Raw genomic sequence first — 18,382 nt, 5'->3', positions numbered from 1 at the left:
CCTTTATCTTCAACGCATAGTCATTCACAGCAGACATGCTCTTTTTCTCCACAGTATGAAGTTCATTCTTCAACTGTATCTTACGTGCCTTGGTATTTGTTTCATAGAGCTTTACCAAGGTGTCCCATGCCTCCTTGGGGGACTTGGCATCCTAAATGTTCCCAATCATGGTGTCCTGTATACTAATGGAAAGCCAATACATAACTTTCCTGGCTCCTTGGTTCCAGTCTTTAAACTCTTTCACATCTTTAGCAGTCGGATTTATGTCCGGTATCTCTGGTGCCTCTTCATGCTCACCTTCTATGTAGTCCCAATAGCCCTTTCCCATCAGGAAATTCGTTAACTTGAACTTCCAAGCATGGAAGTTATTCTTATCAAGCTTCTCAGCCACAATCTGAGTTATCCCATCATTTGACGTCTTGGTAAACACACAATTTTACCAGAAACAACACTCTAATTTGCCCTGCACAAACTACTGTATTTTTTGCAGCGGTACTGTAGAACTCTCAAATGTCACAACCAGTGACTTCAATGTGCATACATACACCCAATGGTAACTGTTGACCTCTTTGCAGCACCCACAGTGTCTGCACTGTCAATCTGTCTTCCTGCAGTTCTTAAAACAAAGTTATGTAGAGAATCGATGACTTACTCGCGCAGTGCTCGAAATTGCCTGCTTTCTGAAAAACGGAGGTCCAAATGCGCCCGAAACGCGTTTTCGGCCCAGAAATGGAGGCCCAATAGGATAGTATAGTTTCCCTATAGCTTTACTCCCGTGAAAAAAGCTCCTCAATCAGAGATCATTTGTCGGTGCCTCCCGTAGAGCTCCTGAGACAAGGGTGTAGTCACCAACATAAATAGGGAAGAGTAGTTGAAGTTCTTACCCTCGTACCGCTTCCTATGGTTCTCTTGCTTGCAGCTCAGCCCTTAGCATGAACCAGGCTCTGATACCATGAAAAGATGCAGGGGGGAAGAGAGCTTGAGATCTTACAAGCACACACACACACTCACAAAACCCTAATAGAGAACACACAAGGTGAGAGGTTGAAAGTCTTCTTCTTCTTCACTCAATACTCAACACACCATATACAAGATAAGAGTACACATAATATGAAAGGTACTCAACCAATACATACACGGGTTCTCTATAGTGTGAACCCGATTAAATGAGCTGGCACTATAACTATGCCAGTCTCTAGAATGGCTGTCACACAGCCTGTCATCCCACTGGCTGCATATCACCCAAGATCTCACCAACCATGCCAGTGGTGTAAGTGTGGGGCCTATCCCCCAGGCGGGTCATCAGTGTCCATCGCCTCACTAGACAAGCTCGATATCTCAACAAGCTACAACTCTACAAATCTTCTTTCTTTCCTTCTCATCCTCAAGATGGACCTATTCACTTTAGCCCTTTACTTCTCCTTGGCTTTTTATCAAATCTCCCTTTGCTTTGCAACCCAATAATGTTTTATTTTCTCAATGCCTTCCTGACCAAGCATAAACCTACCTCCATTTTCTTGCACCTCTACATTGTGTAAAAATTCATCTTGTCCCATTGCATGCCCATCAATATTCATCCTGAAATGAGGTGAAAATATTGTATTAGAATATTCTAGCCCTAACCAACCATACTTTACAAGTTTTTTTGACCTTAAAAGATTACTCATAAAATAGGTATTCAGGTTGCAATGGGTGTTTCGGTGTGTTTTAGAGAGAGAGATAGGGAGAGAGAGATTTGGAGGTTGCTAGAGAGAGAGAGAGAGAGAGAGAGATGGAATGTAGTACATCTCCTTGCAGCCATCTAGCTATCTTAGGAGGAAAGAAAATAGGGAGAGAAGTGGAGGGAGATACACTTTGTGTGTGTGTGTGTGTGTGTGTGTGTGTAGCATACAGATAGAAAGAGCTCATGAATGTAGAACAACTCTTGTGAGCCACAGGGAGATAGATGAAGAAGCTCAGCACAAGAAAAATAAGTGTCTGCCATGCTAGAATAATCCGTCTCATGAGATCATGAAGATTTGGAAAGAGAAAACTAGAAATAGATAGATTTTATGTGCAGCATGTTCTCTTGTCATCTCCATAGATATGTTAAGACAAGCGTATGAGGAGAAAGAAAGAGAGAGCTCTATTGTATTAAGATAATCATATGAGAAGAGAGAGAGAGAGAGAGAGAGAGCTCTATTGTATTAAGATAATCATATGAGAGAGAGAGAGCATGGCACATGCATGATCATGCTCCAAAATTTCCTAACACACACGAGCATGCTCCCATGGTTGCGTGAACTTTCCATGATAGCATGAATTCTAAATATTCTTTTCATGGTAACTATTCAGCCTTAAATTCTGACTATTTATTTTTACAATTCTTAATATTCTTTCTTACTAGTTTGTTATTACCTTTAACCTCTCGTTGTTAGCACTTAACAAAGGAATGTCAATGACACCACTTTTTGAACCACCTAACTCTTGCTTTGACCCTATATGGCTTGAAGCATGCACCTAGAGTATGGTCAAATAAGATATGATAGTATCTTGTTACTATGGATTTTAGATATCTATAGATTTTGCACTTCACTCACAAGGGCATTATGCTAGTAGTCATATATGTTAATAACTTGATTGTCACAAGGGACATTGATGTTTACATTTATGAGGTGAATATGCTCCTCAAGAAGAAGTTTGGAGTAAAATATTCACGTGAGCCATGATTCTTCCATACTTTCTAGGTGGTATAGAGGTGATTAGATCATGTGATGCGATTTGACTTTTACAAAGGCAGTATGCTTTAGACATATGTTATCAAAGGTTTAAATAATAGGTTGTAATATAATCTTAGTGCCATTAGAGCAAAGAGCATAAAATTTTGCTACATATATAGGTAATCTTTTGGAGGACCCTACATTGTGCATGCACATTGTAAGAAGTTTGATTTACATGACTATCAAAAGGCCAGATTTGAGCTATGCTATTAGATTAGTGAGTCAGTATATGTAGGCCTCGAAGAAGCTGTACTTATGTGTGACTAGGAGGATAAGGTACACAAAGTCCAAAGTACAAGGTGTGAGAGAGATGGGAAAGAGGTGAAAGAGTGTTGGAAATATTTGAAAGAGAGAGAAAGAGAGAGAGAGAGAGAGAGAGAGAGAGAGAGAGGCAAGAGCCTTTTGGGGTGTTTTGTTTTTTTTGAGAGAAAGAGGCATGAGACTTTTGGGTTTTTTGAGTTCAAAACAAAAACAACTCACAAAACATATCATGTTTCTTAATTCTTTGTCATTAGTGTAAATGTTGATGCTAATTTTTTTACAGTCAGTATACTTGTCTCGGTATTAAGGGTTGGTATTATTGTCTGGATGCCCTTATGTCAATGGTTAAAATGATGCCGTACGTTATGAAATAAATGGATAAAAATTAACAAGTTTGACTCATAGCTCATGCTCCTCCTTAAAAGAGACACATTTTCATATCCCCATAACATTTCTCTTCATCTCTCTGAGAAACGCCCTTGATCTCTCTTGATCCCCCCCTAACATTTTCTTAATATCTCCTCCTTTTGTCAATGGAGCATGTAAACAATTTTATGTCTTCAAGGAAGTACCTGCCTCTCATAGTGGGATCATTTTAATAGAATGTATATTGATGTATGGACTAAATGTGAGTTTAACATGTGTCGGATGAGGCCATACAATTATTTTTTAAAATGGATGTGAGCCACAAGGTATGTAATATTATTCACATATAGAGGATAACAATGATAACATTGAGAAGAATTGGTGGTGACAGGGATTTCATAAACGTGTTCACAAATTTGTGATCACGTTAACAAAACGTGTTATTAACATTCTAAAACATGTGATGATCACAACATATATTCACAAGACGATCTCTTACCGGCCAAAACTTACCATTCCTGTAAACCCGCCCGGGATTCTTTGTTTCCCGGCGGGCCCGCTAGGAAACAAAGAATCCCGGCGGGCATATTTCTTATTAATAATAAAAGGTGCCCGTCACCCTTCAGCCGGCTTTTCAGGAAGATTGTCCTTGTTTTGGGGGCGTCACATCTTTCCTTGGAGTGCTTATAGAGCTCTCGGTTGGCTAGGAGCGTCCTCTAGGGAAGAACGTCCTTATCTTAGGGACTATTATGTTTCCTTGTTGGCACTCCTAAGGCTACTGAGCCACTAGCCACTAGTCCTCAATTCTTTGAATTGTGGGCAGAGTGTGGTTTGTAGCTAGTACTCGCGGAGATTTAGGGACAAAGTTGGAGTCACTTCAACTTTGCGTTCGAGCAGCACAGGTAGTCTACCTTATTCTGCTCTATAAATGGATGGAGCCAAGAGTCCTCCTTGGGGCTTGTATTGGTTCTTGATATTTGATATAGTCTTTATTAGACAAGGGTCTATTGTCCTATACTAGAGTGTTGGGCAAACATAGATCTTTGATTTGCTTTGTCAATGTCAGAGTCTTAGAGAAGGTCTTTTGTCCTATACTAGAGTATTGGGCAATCATAGATCTTTGATTTGTTTAAAGTATCCTTAATTGGGTACGAAAGACATCCTTCATCGGGGGTGAAATGTGCATTGTATGCATGCTGTCAATTACATGTATCTTAATCTTAGAATACACATTTATGCATTCGTCTAGCAAAAATTAATATCTACGATTCTGTAAGTTGAAAAATAAAATTCCTATAGGCAAAAAACTTTCAGTCATCCTTTGAAGATAGCATTAATCGTCATGGATGTCTTTCTCTTTTAAAATAAAAACAATAAACAACATATATGATGATCTTTTATTTTTGTAAAAATCGATTCAAACTAGTTTCATATTTTTGCTTGGCTACATTTTAGCTTTTCAGTTAATCACTTGGTTTTTTAAGGCTTCTATGTTTCTGTGGTGATATATGTTTTGTAATATGTGAGTGGCTTTGTTCTTACTTCATTTGTGTATTCATTATTGTATGCTTGCTTGAATAGGTTATTTGAGATGGAAGAAAATGTTGGACCTAGCGATACTTCTAATAGAGCCCAAAATCAGAAGAGCAGAAAAAAAAGGCACCTGGGATAGAGTGGCATTATGCAATTAACATCGGTGGGTGACTGATTCATAGATTGGGAGTGTAAGCTATGCCATGCAGTAAAATCAGGTGGGGTGCCTCAATTAAGAGAACACTTTTTAGGTGGAGTGAAGAAAAAAGGCCGAGGATGTACCCACCCCTCTGCACCTGCAAAGGCCAAACGTTTAAGAGACAAAATGCACAAGAAAGACGCAAGGAAATTGTTCTCATTTACTGCCAATGTATCGAGGAAGGAAGAACATTGTTTTTCTAATCATCAAACTCTGGAAGCATCGCCGGCTATCTACCTAGTGCATCTTCTTGCAAGCGCCACTTTAACATACCCATGCATCAAACTTCATTGCAGGAAAACTTACATAACGGTCTGCTCAATGATGCACAGCTCGCCCTTGCTGAAGCGATCTACTTTTTAGGGAGTGCTATGGTGATGGTGGAGAGTGAGCATTGGAAGAGAGCATGGAAGAAAATCGGTGAATTTGGATCAGGGTTTTCACCACCTTCGTATCATGCTATGCGAAATGATCTATTGGAGAAATGCTATGCTCAAGTGAAAGAATGTGTACATAGAATAATTCTTAGCAACATAGAGCTTTTTGGATGTAGTATAGTCAGCGATGGATGGTCCAATGCACAAAGAAAACCATTAATTAATATAATGGTTGTTTCGACTAGAGGTGAGATTTTTATGCGTGCTATGGATTCGGCTGGTGCAATAAAATCTGGGGCGTATATTGCTGGTATCATTGCCTTTGTGATAGAGGAAGTGGGTGCCAAAAATGTAGCCCAAATTGTTATGGACAATGCAAAAAATTGCAAGAATGCATCCAAAATCTTAAAGCAGTACTTAGTATCCACATGTTTTCTCGTTTGGCTCCAATACTTATAGTTTGAATCTTGTATTGAAAGATTGGTATAAAAGTGATGATACCAAATGGTTTGCCTCAATCGTCGATGCTGTTCGCAAGCTTGTGAGATTTATGCTTAAGAGACAGAGAGTGTTAGATATTTTTCGGCCTCGCATATCAGTTATGTTAAAGCTTCCTGCGGAGACCAGGTTTTGCACTCACTTCTATACTTTCGAGCCTCTTCTTCGAAACAAAGATGCAGTTTGTGAAACATTTACATGTATGGCATTTCATGATTGGGAGAGCACTGAGACTGAAAGAGTAAAAGAGAAAATCAAAGTCTTAAAGACGGCACTCATGAAGAAAAATTGGGGGAACAGTGTAATGGATGCGTACCACTTAATGATGCCTGTTATGTATGCGATACAAAATCTTGATCAAAGAGAGCCTAATCTTGGAAAAGTATGGATACAATGGTGGGTGGACTGTCCAGCAAAGTTTAGAGTGTCCTAAGAAATTAGAGCATTCGGTGGTTAAAAAGCATTGGCGTGTACCATTCTCCAGTCTCGACAAAGAAAAGTCCTATTGAAGTACTTCCATGCCAGATGGATTGGAGCGCATACACCATTACAGAGTGCTGCTTATATGCTAGATCCTGAATACTAGAATATGGATTTGATGTCTAACGTTGAGGTGGTTCAAGATTTCTACACAGTGGTTAACACTTTTTATGACAATGTTGATGATCGTGTAAAATGTATAAAAGAGATGTCCTTTTTTCGATTGAAAGAAGGTCTATTTTCCAACTCCCTTGTTCAACAAATGGCTAAGGAGCAACCTGCATGGAAGTGGTGGATGATGAATGGTGGTGAGCACTATATGCTTTGTTGCGTAACCTTGCAATGAAGGTTCTAGGCCAGTGTTCTTCAAACTCAGGTCCAAAAAGAAACTGGAGCATGTACAAATATATTCACAGCACTATTCGCAATCGACTTCTTACAAACAGACCGAGCTGATAAACTTGTTTGCATGTATTGCAATGAAAAAATCTTGCGACACATTGAAAGCGAAGAATATGAAGAAGATATGCCCAAATGGATGTATGATTGTGATGATGTAGAAGACGAGCACTTTGACATTGGACCTACATTGTGCACTAGCCTTGAGATAGAAGATAATCTGAGCATTGACTCGGATGAGCTCAATCAAGCAGATGGGAGAGTAGACAGAGCACGATGTTGACATAGGGGAAGAAGGAACTTGAATTTACTTAAAATTAACTTCATTATATCAATTATCAACTCAAATGAAAGATTTCAATTTGTCATTACAAGTTGTCAGTACAATTTGTCATTACAATTTGTCAGTACAATTTGTCATTACAAAAAGATTGCCATTACGCAAGAAGTGTTTGTACATTTAGCTTTCGTCTTGAAAGAGATTGCGAAATACACTAGGAGTAGCAGAGGGTGACCCTGATGGTTTGTATTCATTAGCCATACCGAACATAGCATAAATACCACGGTTAATTGCTATGCTGCACAATGCACATGTGGACACATTCTGCATCTGTCTCACCAAGCATATCAAGTGATAGTAGTGGCCACATGGTAGAACATAGTGGCCACTCCAACCGTCGAATGGTTTGTAGTGGGACATTGCGAGGTGGAGAAACTAGTAGCACTGCTAGCAGCCCCCACAAGCTCAGGATGCATCAAAAAATGTGAAATATGATTCCCTTGACGCATAGGATTTAATCGTGCAGATAGTCCTTGCACATCTTGGCTAAGCCGGAGAAGCTGCTCTTGAACCTCTCTGTTGGCCGGGGGGGAGTTTGGGCCTGTGACAATCTCACTGCTTCTTGCTCCTTCTCTGCAAGCTTTGCCCCTAGGTTGTGTGTGACCTCGTTCAGCTCTAGCCCAACCCCTTCGCAAGCTCCTCTCTTGTGAATGTCACTGTCTCTTCATGCAAATCGTGGGTGTTGATAGTGACCTCTCTAGAAGCGAAGTCCACAGACGTTTGCAGGACAAACTAGGCATCATACAGCATCTTGGCAAAATACAATGGAGCATCTGCATTGTGAAGAGGACAACTGTACACTTCTAAGAATATTCATTCGGCTTGATTATTTTTTATGTCGGCTTGATTGCACCGTGACACCTTCCACCTTCCCTTCTTGATCTCGCCATTTGGGCATGGCCATATCTGTTTAATCATATCTATGGTTATTTGTTTGTTGATGTCTTTCCATTGGGCATAAGAAGGGTTTGCCCATTTTGACAACCGGCATGCCGTTCTAGTCGCTTCACGAGCAGTCAATCCGTGTGCAAGGGATTTCATGCACTCGTACGACTTCTTAGCCAGCTCATGGCGCTTGTTGGCTTGTGCGTCTCCCATGTCTGCACGAATAGAGGACAAATAAAGATGACTTTAGGCTTTTAATGAACTATAAAATAAAACGTACGATAAATTCATCATCCTCAAAAACTTAATTTTAAACACCACAGGATGAAAGATGAAATGCAGACTCGGAAAGTATGCACTTAACATAAAAATACTTCAAAACATTGCATACACTAGAAAACATTAGTTATTCTTCAAAGTAAGGAGGACACCATGTTCAATTACATAATAGGATTAAAAGATACAGAAAGCTTCACCAGCGGCCCGGGGACGTTGCGCCCTTGCTGGTTCAGTCTTAAGTGATCTAACAAATTCTTCTACTTGGAAGAGAGATTTTCTCTCATCACGATTAGGCAAGCACATCCAATTTCTGACTTTATATATAATTGCGTCCATGGTGGCTTTGTCGTGAGTAATGCCGCCCATCCACAACTCCTGCATTTTCCTCCAAAAGTCATATAACACCTCTAATAAATATCCCAAGGCGAAAACATCGCTCGTAGGAGTGAATGCATCTTCCAAGAGAGGATCAAAAATCTCTGGAGCTATCCATGGTCGCTTGTTCTGCTCCCTATTGACATAAGCTTGAGCCTTTGCCACCTTTTCCAGATTTTTACTAGCTTCGAATACAAAATTGAGCGATACTCACTTTCTGGGTGCTCTCAGCAGAAGGCCCCAGTCAATGATACCAATGCGTGCTTTTAAATCCTTTGTAAAATCTAGCACAACATTGAAGGGATGTAGGTCAGTGCGAATGATGCTAGCCATGTGTGCGGCTTCTAGGCCATCCACCAGGGCATGCATAATGTGAAGCATATTCAAAACCACCTCCTTTATCTGAGCGAGTTGCACCTGGTTTAATTGTATGTCAATAGGCGGGGGCTTTTTCCATCCCTCATCCAAGTGATACATCGTTCTGGTAAACTCACTGTGTCTGAAAGACACCTTCAGGAGCGTGTCACCCAGCGAGCCGCGCCGATCCACGGTAATTCCTTGGTGAAGGCTATGCATCGCACGATGGACGGGTGTAGAACCTGCATGCCCTGCTTAGCCTGAAAGCTCTCAAATCTTGAAGGTGCCTTCTCCCTTGTAAAGCTTTCCGCAAAAAGTAACGTGCTTTGGAAGAAATGAGACGCCTTGGACCTTATACTCCTTCACTGTGCCAAAAGCTCTTGACCCTATTGTTTGCCCCTCGATCAAGGCCTCATGCGGAATGCCGATAAGTTGTGTACATCGCTCGTTGAAAATGGTATGCATGATTGCGCCCGTCCCTGTCACATCTGGTTGTCCGGACGGCGCAGCAGCTATATCTTGGGCGATGCGCACTCTTTTAGGAAGTGTGTCTACAGAAAGAACTTTCATACGTTTGCTCTTCACCTTCTACTCATTCCATGTTGCGTCCCACAATTGTAGACGGTGTAAGTCGGCAGAAGGTGGTGCGGCATCTCTGAGATCCTCGTATGCCGAATGCATACTCCCCAAGATAGTGCGTATCCTGTGCTGGTAGTCAAAGTCAACTAACTTCCATCTTTCACACAATTCAGCATTGCCTTCGCATCTGAGAGACAACACTGTTCCCCATGTTCCGTGGGGGTAGAGAGGCGGTCGCTAATTTCACTGATCTCACCTATTGTGGCAGTTTGGCAGTTGTTCTTGGGACCGACACAGCATAGTTCCCTAGATGGCCCAGCTGCATGGACAAATTAAGTATGCAAGGTTTTGCGAGAAATCTTTTGAGGATTTGAATGCTCACATCTGGCAGCTTGAGAAGATATACAATCTTAATGTGCCACCCCCACTGGATCAATTATGTATGGAATTTGTGTTCGAGTCCACTCTCAGTGGGAAGGCTTCCCGATGGTTGCCAAAATACCCCGTGGATCATTTTCAGACTTTTGATGTGGTGAGGACGATGTTCTTGTGGAGCTTTCACGTAGAAAAGACCGTCACTCAGAATTTGGAAAAGCTGCGTATGTTTAAGCAGGGCAAGCGCATAGTGGAGGATTATGGCAGCAGCTCAGTTTTGGGTCATGTTATAGTGGGCTCCTCAAAACCAACATCCAGCACACAAAGGAGGTGCTCAATGACTATTTTCTCAAAGTCTTGTCTAAGGATCTCCGTACAGCATTAGCGATTGTGAATAAGGTTGCCACAACACTGTGGTGGCAGATGTGATTGCATGGGCAATCTTGGCTGAAGAATCCTTGGAGGACGAAGACACGCCCCATAGGCAAAAATCCAAAAAGAAGTCAGGGAAAAGCTCATCTCATGGAAGGAATCACAATAGCTCTGAAGATTCGTTCTTCTGACAGTAGTAGCAAAGATTCGGATGCCGAACCAGTGAAAGTTACCAGGAAGACCCACAAGGGTGGGAAGGTCAGCATGGCAATGTCTGGGGAATCCTCCACTGCTAAGTCGTTTTTGAAAGAGGTCTGGTGCTCGCATGCTGCAATACAGGTCATCCTACTATGGAGTGTGCACTAAATGAGAAATGGTGTGCCATCTATACTTCTAATTCTCATAATACTAGTTTTTTCTATTTTGGTGGGGCCAATGGGCTAGAGGCCCCATTCAATGGAAGGATAAAGCAGAAAAAGATCTTGAGGTGGCATTTGCTAAAACAGCGGGAGGTTTGGATAATGCTTATGGCTACTCCAGTGGAGGCCGCGGTCGAGGAGGTGGCCATGGTCACGGTCGAGAAGGTGGCCATGGTCGTGGTCGAGAGTGGCGGAGGTGGCGATCAACCACACATCTATTTGTTCTACATAGAGGAAGGGCATTGGCAATCGGAGTGCCCAAAGGCGCAGGAGTATGACTGCAGAGGAAGGCAGAGAGGCAAGAAAAGGAAACAAGGAAGCAACCAAGTGTGTCTATGGTTCAAATTGAGTCCCTTGCTAAGAAGGGAGATCCATAAGTTTGCATGGTCACTCTCTCTAGAAAGAAGAGTCGACCTCAAATTAAAGCAGAAGAACAGGCTAGCATTGATTGGCCAACACAGGAAGAAGTGTGGCATCAAGTTACAAATTGGGTAAAGGAGCAAGTACCTAAAACTGAAGTTGAGAAAACCCCAAATGGGGTTCATTTTTGAAAAAATGTCACAGTGATTGCGGATTATTCCACATCATCCAGAAGCAATCCATAGGTGCCGGAAGGATCTACACTGCCTCAGTAGCACAACAACAACAATCAGAAGGACATGACTAGGATGAACTCTTGCAAGCACCACTTCAGATTAAGTTGGGACAATTGCTAAAGCTAGTTCTAAATTTTCACTAGTCCCTATTGGCAATAGCTGATCTGGGTATGGTGTCCCCCACAATGGCTCCGGTTAACCTCAGGAAGAACTAGCCCCTGACATTCCAGTGACAAACACATGCATTCTAGAGATTTCGGTGGTTCATCATGGGACTCACATTGATTAAGTTCTAATTGATGGTGGTGCAGGTGTCAATATTGCGATGCAGTTGGCTTGTGAGAAGATGGGATGGTTGGAATGGGAACTAGCCCCATTTTTGGTACAGATGGCTGACCAACGCGTCGAGTTCATCCTCTTGGCATTTCCAAGGGAATAGTGATTAGACTTGCGGGAATTCCATTTGTGATGTCTTTTGTGGTTCTTAATATGGAAGATTCCAATCAGGAATACAATCTTTTGTTGGGTCGTCCATGGTTCTGGCAAGCCAAGGTGTAGCACAATTCAGAACACAATCAGATGCAAGTTCTCAGTGGGGTAAAAAAAAAGTGTTCTCATTACGGGAGCGCCGTCAGCTGAGCAATGCAGTCTGGCTAGTGATTGCGGAAACAATAAACATGGCTGAAGGCTTGTGAAGAGCAATTTTTGTGTGGGCTAATGCGGATTTGATCCCACTCTCTGTGTGGTGGATGTAGCATGCATTTCCGCGGAATATGCCACAGTGCAGATGATGGCTCCTATGTCGGAGAAGATCCCTGGGGAGCTATTTCTTGGTGAGGATGGTAATTCCCTAGATGGTGAGCTGAAAGATATTTTGAAACAAGAAAGATCTTTTGAGGCGCAAATGAGCCACTATTAGAGAATCAATATTTTTTGACGCTTAGTTTCCACACATGGTCGCATCGTCGATATGTGCATCAAAATAGGCATCGAAATATGCGTCAAAATGTGTGGAAATAAGTGTCGAAATAATCGTCAAAATTTTATTTTTTAAAAATTTGAATTTATATATAATAGTTATTAGTTCCCACCTTGGGGTGTGTTTTAGGCTTCTCTTTCTACCTCTTTGCAAGCATATGTGTCTATGAGAGAGAGAGAGAGAGAGAGAGCTAGAGAGAGAGATCAGAGAGAAAGAGAGATAAATAGGGAGAGAGAGAGGGGGGGCAAGGGAGAGAGGAAGGTAGAACTTCCATCGCGCTCTTTGAAGGAGAACAAATGCTAGCTCCTCCTCCTCATCACTAAAGTGCAATTAAGAAAGTGCCCTATTTTACAATGAAATTAAAGTTCATCATCAACTTGCTCATCCTCAGCGAGATCCATGGCTCCAAATAAATCTATTTCTAGAAATACTCCATCATTGTTGTTAATTGGTGGAACAGATTGTCTTGTAGTAGTAGAAGGTAATTCATCCATGTCGTCATCCTCTTCTAGCTCTAGCATGAGAGTTCTCTATGCATCATGATCATACTCAGCTTGAATCTCTTCTTCTTCTGGATTATCTCTAGTGTCTGTTTCTTGTTCAAGATGTATTTTCTCAATGAGTACATCTTCATCCTAATCCAGTGTGAGCCTCACCTACTTCCTCAACTATTATGTCTTCTTCTTGTTCTTCTTGTTCTTCTTTTTATTCAATAGGTGCTAGTGGTGTATGCTCAACCATCACATGATTTGGGGCATATACTCCATGATGAACTTCATAGATCGAATGGATTCACTCCATCCATCGCTAGTCTGAGTCGAATATGGCGAGCCTTGGCATACGCATAACACCATCCGTGGACCTAGTGTTACGGTGCCAAGTCATCAATCCTGCAATGGATTTGCACTTAAACATTGTTTTAATTAAAGGTCTGCTAGGTGCCAGAGTGCTTTTGAGATAAGCTGAAGACCGCCTTGGTAACTAATCCCGTTCTAAAGTTTCCAGATTTCTCTCTACCCTTTGAGGTAGTAAAACTGATGCCAGTGGTTTTTCCCTGGGAGGCGCACTCATGCAGGATGGTCATACAGTGGCTTATGAATCCCGAAAACTCAAAACGCATGAGAGGAATGATGTTGTCCACCACAACCTGGAACTACTTTTAGTAGTATATGCCCTGAAGTTGTGGAGACATTACCTACTGGGTCAAAGATTCACTTTGATGACAGATCATCAGAGATTAAAGTGGATCTTCACTCAGGAAGGATCTCAACATGCTTGCCAAAGAAGGTGGATGTAGACCCCGCAAGAATTTGATTTTGAAATCAAGTACCGCCCAGGAAAAGAAAATGTGGTAGCAGATACCCTCAATAGCAGAAAAGCCTCCTTGCTTGCAATTATTGTAGTGTCAAATCCTTTGAATATTGAAGCAAGAGAGAAGATCATGCAAGATAGATTCTTTGGTCCTATTGCTACCCTACTTATGCAAGAAAGCAAAACTCCACATGAGTTGAACCGAGCTCAACGGTATAGCCTAGATGATGGAATTATGTATTATAATCGCAGGTTATGCATTCCCAATGATGAGGGAACTAAGGGTCAAATTCTGAATGAAGCCCATGACAGCCCTATTGCAGGGACATCCAGGTTTCATCAAAGCCTACATGTCTCTGAAGAAAAACTTCTTTTGGCCTGGTCTAAAAAAGGATGTGCTTAATCATGTATGTCAATGTTTGATGTGCCAGAAAGTCAAGGCCGAGAGAGTAAAAATTCTTGGGAAGTTACTATTAGATGAAGTGGGAATGCATCAGTATGGATTTTATTACTGGATTACCTTCAGTGCAATCAGTTTACAACTCCATCTTTGTGGTAGTTGATAGACTAACCAAAGTTGTCCATCTGATTCCAGTAAAAGAAACCTACACTACAGTGGATGTGCTCCTCAAAGAAATCTTCAGATTGCATGGCCTACCCTAAAGAATAGTAAGTGATCGAGACTCCAAATTCACATCAAGATTCTGGACTGCATTTTTTGAAGCACTAGGAACTTTCTTGGATCTCAGCATAGCTTACCACCCCGAGACCAATGGTCAAACTGAAAGGGTGAACCAAGTAATCGAAGATATACTTCAGTCATGCTATGGCAGGGAATCCAAGAGAAGTGGCTAAGTTATCTGCACCTAGTCGAGTTTGCCTACAATGCTTCTTATCACCGAAGATTGGGATGAGCCCTTTTAAAGCTTTGTGTATGGACAAGATTTCTTAACTCCATTAACTTGGTCTGACCCATTGATTAGGGTTGAGATGTCCAGACAGATGCTTGATGACATGGAGCAGCAAATGCAGTCACATGGACCAAGTTAACTCCATTAACTTGGTCTGACCCATTGATTAGGGTTGAGATGTCCAGACAGATGCTTGATGACATGGAGCAGCAAATGCAGTCAATTTGCAAAGATATAAAAGTAGCCTAGGATAGACAGAAACAATATGCAGATAAGAAGAGGACAGACAAAAAATTCAAAGAAGCAGATATGGTCTTCATTCGAGTACGCCCCAAAAGAAGTTCTCTATCTCTTGGGAAGTACAAGCAGTTATCCCCCAGATATTGTGGGCCATATCTGATTACAAAGAAAGTAGGTGACTTAGCCTATAAACTTCTTCTGCCTCCTCATCTCAAAGTACATAATGTATTTTATGTCAGCCTTTTTAAAAAGTATAGACCAGGTCCGAATTATGTGCTTGATGAATGAAATCTTAACTTCTTCAACCCAAGGACAGATGGAACTCTAACTTGAAGAAATCCTTGATGTTCGAGAAAAGATTCTTAGGAATAGAATTCTGAGAGAATTATTAGTTAAATGGAAGTTCTATCCTTTTGAAGATGCCACCTGGGAGAAAGAAGCCAAATCAAGTAGGAGATAATGTAAGATTCCAGCCCATCCCCTCAAGATGTCCAGTATTTTCCCCCTGTAATCAATTCCATCTTCAGAATAATAAAAGATCTTGTTTTTACCTATTTTGGCTTAGAGAGAGAAAATATTCTAGAGAGAGGTTATTCAGATTTAGATATTTTTAGATGAAAAAATATCTCTTATTATTAAAATAAATTTCCCCGAATCAGAAGTTCAAAAAGATTTCCAGAAGGTGCATTAGAAATAAATTATAATGTGTTCAAAAGGTCTTATCCTAAGGGTCCAAATTTTCTGAAAATTTTAAATTAAGGTTCTAAGGGGCCAATCAGATTAATCCAAATGTAGGGAGGAGATAAATTGAAGAAATAAAGAAACTCCTCCCAAAAATGAGTAAATCCTCAGAAAAGATTGAGTGAACTAAGGACCAAAGGAAATACTAAGAAAATGAATTTTTGACACCTTAGAGTGGGGATTCCCCCTCATGAAGGAGGCGCCTATTTCACCTGTGTGGTGGAGTTTTAAAGTCTTAAATATTGAGATATTTTATCTCTCCTCTCTCCTACTTCAATTTTCCTATAAATAGAAGCCTCCCCCTTTGTAGAAGCTTAATAGTGTTTTATGCACTGTTACTCTACTCCACCACCCCAGAGCCAAAAATAGTGAATTTATTGATAATTCATTAGTTTTTGACCTTTTTCTCTTCAAAAGAATTGGTGGCCACTGGCCACTCTTGTTGCAAACAAGAGAAGATCCCTCAAACCATCAAGCCAAAGGAAAGCTCACAGAAATTCATGTAAGCTAGAACTCCTACTTTTTCTTTATTCCTTTTAACACTAGTTCTGTAATTGGACACTAAAGTGTCCTGAGGACACTAAAGTGTCCTGAAAGTTAGCATTTTTCTTGAATTTTTGTGGGCAATCTATTAAGAGTTTTGAAATGCTTAACATCCACAAATGTTCCTCAAGACCCAAAAAAAATTTGAGATTTTTTAAATTGCACTTTTCTTAGCTTTTTCAAGGTAATATTTTAATTTTCTTAGACACATGCTGATAAAACGCATGATTTTTGTTGTTTTCAAAATAGTAGTAATTTGTACATAACTTTTAGAAGGGACATAGTTTGATCATGAAACTTGGCTTGATGGAAAGCCCATGATGTAAACTAAATCTTGGAATCATCAAACGATAATTATTGGATAAATTTTTGACTCGCTAATATTGAAATGATGTTTTTTATACAGGTGGAGCATGAATTTTTCTCCTTCCATATGCAAGCTAATAATGTAAAACTTGAGGTGCACCCATGTTATATAGGGTAAATACTACTTTGTTTTGAATTTTCCAAAACTTTAGAGCCACTTTTTGGGCCTCTTCTCATACATGGCCTTTTGCGCAACCTGTTTTTAATACGTAAAATGTCTAATTATGAGCCTAATTTTGATTTTCATCAAAGGGGAAAGCTGTGTAAGTGCATTATTTGTTGTAACTATAGGTGTAGACTACTTGTGCAAGCGTAGTTATGATTAGTTTTTGAAAAAAGATGATCAAATTTTGTATTTTTGTTTTTTATAGTTTTTTTAGAACTAGGCGATAAGAACCTACTTAAGTGGAGGCTAAGTTAGTGTCATACACATCAAATTATGGCTTATTTATCTCATCTCGAGCATGAAAACCAATAATCAACATTCTCATTGATAAGGCTACAATTTTTTTTAGTGGCGTGATTGAGTTTTGATAATACGCATTACTTTTGCTGATTTTATACAACTTTTTTGGAAAAAATTCTAGGAAAGGAAAATGATTTTTTTGGTGAACTTCTACCTCCTTGGACTGATGTATGCTATCAAAATAACTTGGAAAAAATGCTATTGATATCATTGGATTTTTTTTTTGAGAGAATGATGCTTGCATATTTGGAAAAATCCTGAAAAATCCTGAAAAATGTTCATTTTCAAGACATATGCTACTTTGTTGCTTATGTACTTCCAAATAAAAAGGCATTTTATATGTTTAGCATTTTTTACATAAGCGTAGGGTTATGTTCTACATGCCCAATGAAGCATTTTGGTTTTTAAAGCCTACATTAGGAGTTTGATTTTTTTTCGCAACCCCCAAAAAAGGACACTCAAGTGTCCTGTTTTGGTACCAAACTAGTGTTAATGGTTTTCTAGTTTTTGTTTTCCTTAAAATGAAAAAAATGATGTTATGCCTTGTTGGAAAGGCTTTCCCCCTCTCTTCATTCTTAAATTCAGCCTTTCTTTATCCTAGACAAGTCATCAAATTGTTAGAATTAAACTTTTCATATTGTTTCTCTTTTAAAAGTAGAATTTGATTAGTTTCGAATGCTTTAAACCATTTGGGATAATTTTTAAGTAACTTGAGGATAGAAAAAATTAAAAAATGGTCAGCCATACAAAGAAGGCTATGGCAAAATTCTCTTAAATTTTGTGAAATAGTTTTATCTTTTATTATTCAAAAAGAGTAATCCCCACTGTTTGTGTATTCTAAAAGTGTTATTTTTATTCTAGCCATAGAAAAATGCATAGTAGAAATATTTTTATTATAAAAGTGTTATTTTCTTTAAAATGAAATTCTATGCATAGAAAGATGCATATTGAATATTTTTATTATTATAAAAGAGTGATTTTCATTAGATTTAAATTCTATGCATAGAAAGATGCATATTGGAAATTATTTTTATTATTATAAAAGTGTTACTTTCATGAATATTGATTTTTATGCATAAAATGATGCATAAAAGAATTTTTTTATTATAAAAGTGTTACTTTCATCAATATTAAATTTTATGCATAAAATAATGCATAAAAAAATTTTTAAATTATAAAAATATTACTTTAATCAATATTAATTTTTTTGCATAAAATGATGCATAAAAGAATTTTTTTTATTATAAAAGTGTTACTTTCATCAATATTGATTTTTATGCATAAAATGATGCATAAAAGTATTTTTTTATTACAAAAGTGTTACTTTCATCAATATTGATTTTTATGCATAAAATGATGCATAAAAGAAATTCTTT

The sequence above is a fragment of the Cibotium barometz genome, chromosome 11 (assembly GCF_041138505.1).
Source record: "Cibotium barometz isolate CiBa-2024 chromosome 11, ASM4113850v1, whole genome shotgun sequence".
Lineage (NCBI taxonomy): Eukaryota > Viridiplantae > Streptophyta > Polypodiopsida > Cyatheales > Cibotiaceae > Cibotium > Cibotium barometz.
This window is presented reverse-complemented; position numbering follows the sequence as displayed.